This window comes from Urocitellus parryii, chromosome Y (genome assembly GCF_045843805.1).
Source record: "Urocitellus parryii isolate mUroPar1 chromosome Y, mUroPar1.hap1, whole genome shotgun sequence".
In the NCBI taxonomy this organism is placed as follows: Eukaryota; Metazoa; Chordata; class Mammalia; order Rodentia; family Sciuridae; genus Urocitellus; species Urocitellus parryii.
In genome coordinates, this window is record NC_135548.1 from 34209326 (window position 1) to 34213472 (window position 4147).

Below are 4147 nucleotides of genomic sequence, written 5' to 3' on the forward strand. Positions count from 1 at the left end.
TAATAAGTAGAGTTACCACATGGAAAATTATAAAATTGGATTTTTCTCTACTTATTCAAAAGATAAACTACAAATGGATAAGAAACATGAATGTAAAAATAGAAAATAAACAAGTACTAGAAAATATTGGGTGAAATTTTCTATGTATTATGAGTGGGCAAAACCTGCCTCATTGAAAAAATCTTTCCTGGCTGTATCTAAACCTGCTACACACACACACACACACACACACACACACACACACACACACAGAGTTTGACAATGACACCCTGAGAAAAAATAGTTGCAACATATTATTGTCCAAACAATCATGTTCCTGAAATATAAAGAACATTATAAATAAAATGGCCAGCAAACCTATACAAAAATGGGCTGAAGAAATAAACAGATCTCAGGAAAAGAAATGCAAATAGCTATAACATATGGAAACATGCTCTGCTTAGCTCATAATGAACAAAATACAAATTAAACCACACCAAGATACCATTTCTCACTTGCATTGGCAAGATCCAAACGTTTGACAACATACTCGGTAGGTGAGAGAATGTGGGGGAATACAAATTCTCAGACACTGCTGATAAGTATACAAAATGATACAACCCTTATGAATGAGATTTGGCAACATCTCCCAAAACTGCTTATATATTTACCTATTAACTCAACAATCCCACTTTTTTTTTAACTTTTTCAGTGCTGGGGAAGGGTATCTAGGGCAAGTGCTCTACTGCTGAGCTATAGTCCCCCAGCCCTAACTTCAAAAGATACTGGGAATACAACAACAAATGTTTAAAACTTGTATTTACAAAACTATGTTATTCAAGCATTAATTATAATAATACAAGATGGTCAAAAAAGGCTGAAACAACCGTCATCAATGAAAGTTGTTGAATAAACCAAAGAAGAAAGAAAATAATTTTAAATACTGCTAAGATCTGGTTTCCAGAATACATTTTTTTAAAAAATGAAGTAGAGAAAAATATTTATAGAATACTACTTGTATCTTAGAAAGTGAAAAAAGATGAATATATTATTTCTTATAGCTTTGAGGTAAAATTGACATGCAATAAATTACATGTATTTAAAGTGTGCAATTTGATAAATTTTAACATGAAATTATGAAATCACCATTATAATCAAGATAATATACACATCCTTTACTTCCAAAAATATTCTCATTCTCTAGGTAATTCTGCCCTTTGTCACCCTTGCTTCATGCCCCCCACTTTCCCATTCCTCCAGCAAAATGTCTGTCTTAATAGATTGCTTTGTATTCCACAAGTTTTATGTGTATGGCATAATATATTGTATTTTCTATGGCTTCTCTTATTCAGCATAATTTGAGATTCATCTACATCAGTTTATCTATCATCTATTTTTATTGCTGAGTAGCATTTCATTATATGTACGTACCACAATTTGTCTATCATCTATTGATAGACATTTGGATTTTTTTCCAGTTTGGGGCTTTTACAAATAAAATAGCCAAGAACACTGATATAAAATTCCTCCTATTGCTATATAACTTATCTTTTCTTTGGAAAAGAATGGTTGGATATGACTGGTGTATATTTACCTTTTTAAGAAGGTGATTCTACTGCTTTATATCCCCACCAGCTGTGTACCCATCCAGTTCCTCCATCTCTTCTCCAACCACTCAGCACAACTGTCTTTAATATTAGATATTTAATAAGTGTGTAGTGGTAACTCTTATGCTTCAAAATTGCATTTCCCTGATAATTATGTCAAGCATTTTTAATGTATTTACTATTTGTTTATCTTCTTTGATGAAGTGTTATTTTGCAGGACTATATTTTTTCTAATGAGTTCTAAGAGTTCTTCATATATTCTTGATGCAAGTCTTGATAAATGCTTTACAGTAATTTCCTCCCAGCTTGTGTTTTGTCTATTTCATTCACTTCAAAGTGTATTTTGAATTACAGAGGTTTTAGTTTGATGAATCCCACATTGTCAAATCCTTTTTAATGCTTTTGTTGTCAAATTTAAGAAATCTTTGCCGAACCTAAGTTCAACAAAAATTTTTCTCTTATTTTTTTCCAGAGGTTTTGTAGTTTTGAGTTTAATAGTTAAGTCTGTGAGTTAATTCAGGTGTCTAATGCAAGGCATGGATCAATATTTTGCATATAAATATGCAGTAATTTCAGTACCATTTGCTGAAAAAACTTTCCATTCTCTACTTGTCTTTCCATCTTTGTCAATGACTGTTGCCATATATATTGTGTATCTATCTCTAAATTCTTGGCTCTGTTCCAATGTTTTGTCTGCAATCCTGATTACTGTAGCTTTAGAATATTTTTTTTCTTTTTTTCCTCTTCATATGGTACTAGGGATTGAACACAGGACCTTGCATATGCTAGGCAAGTGCTCTACCACTGAGCTACATCCCCAGCCCTAGATTAAGTCTTGAAGCCACGTATTCTAGGTCTGTTGCAATCAGCTTGTCATTTTCTACAAAACTCTGCAGGGATTTTGATTGGAATAATGTTGACTCTGGTGATTAAACTGGAATGAATGGACACCGTAGTCTTCTGACTCATAAATTAGGTATCTCTCTCCCTTTAGGTTCTCTTTAATTTCTATCAGCAATATTTTATAGTTTTCAATATATACATTTTAGTTTTTGCCACGTTTACGTTTAAATACTTCATATTTTTATTCTATTGTACATGGATTCCAGCTAGCCAGAGAGAGTTGACATACAAAAACAGTAAGGTCAACAAGCTCATGAAGAAGTATTTGATCCAGGCATCATGGCACATGTCTGTAATCCCAGCAACTCAGAAGGTTGAGGCAGGAGGATCCCAAGTTTGAGGCTGGCAACTTATCAAGGACCTAAGCAAGTTAGTGAGACCCTATCTCAAAAGAAAAATAAAAGTTCACTCAATATCATTAATTATCAGGAAATAAACTCACAAAGACATACCCACTAGAATGGCCCAAGTGATAGTGAAGATGAAGTCAAGTGGAAGTCTCCTAAATTGCTGGTGGAAGTATAAAATGATTGTAGTCATTTTTAGCATGGCTTGACAGTATCACATAAGATAAAAACATACATTAAACGTAGGAGGCAATTGCACTCCTAGATATGAGTCCACTTATAGTGGCATATATATGAAATAGTACTGTAGGAAAAATGAATCTATAGTTTAAAAAAAAAAACTTATCAGTGATTGCCTGAAACAGGTGGTGAAGGAACTCACTGGGAAGGATCCCAAGGAAACCCCTTTTCTAGTGAAAAAAACTGTTCTATATCTTGATTATGGTAGTTTTTACATGGGTATCTACATTTGTTAAAACTCAGAGTGTGCTTGCTTTGGCAGCACATATTCTAAAATTGGAACAATACAGAAAAAATTAGCATGGTCCCTGAGCAAGGATGACACCCACATTTGTGAAACATTCCATAGTTTTGTGGAACCAACCCTTCAACAGATGAATGGATAAAGAAACTGTGGTACATATATGAAATGGAATATTACTTATAGCATTAAAAGAGAAAAAATTATGGCATCTGTGGGTGAATGGGAATATCAGGTTAAGGGAAGTAAGCCAATCCCCAAAACCAAAATCTGTATGTTCTCTCTGAAAGTGGATGCTGAACCATAATGGGGGTGAGGTGGGTGGCAAGGGGCATGGAAGAATGGAGGAACTTTGACTGGGCAGAGGGGAGGTAGGACAGGTGAGGGGGGCATAGGGATAGGAAAGATGGTAGAATGAGATGAACCTGATTACCCAAGGTACATGTAGGACTACACACGTGTTGTGTACAACTAGGAAAAGTTTTGTTCCATTTATATACAATGAATTGAAATGCATTCTGCTATCATGTATAACCAATTAGAACAAATTTTTAAAAAAACTCACTGATATTGGCTATCAAGGAATTACTGTTAAGTTGGGTGATGGCCCGTGGGTTCATTAAACTATTCTCTATGCTTTTCTTTAAAGCTTTTCTAATTAAATTTATTTTTTAACTAGTACATAGAAACAAACATTATAATTATTGAAGTAGGTAACATGATATTTTGATGCATGTATACACTATGTAATGTTTAAATCAGGTTAAATATATCTACCTCCTCAAACATCATTTCTCTATGGTAAAACTTTCACAATCTTTTCTTCTAGT

At 33.7% G+C, this 4147-nt stretch overlaps 1 non-coding gene across 1 annotated transcript; it reads left to right on the forward strand.

The window, feature by feature from the left end:
* The first annotated feature begins 3322 nt into the window (after window positions 1-3322).
* Window positions 3323-3429, forward strand: LOC144251221 (U6 spliceosomal RNA). Its single transcript, XR_013342651.1, has one exon. It is a non-coding gene; the product is annotated as a U6 spliceosomal RNA (small nuclear RNA).
* The last annotated feature ends 718 nt before the right edge of the window (window positions 3430-4147 follow it).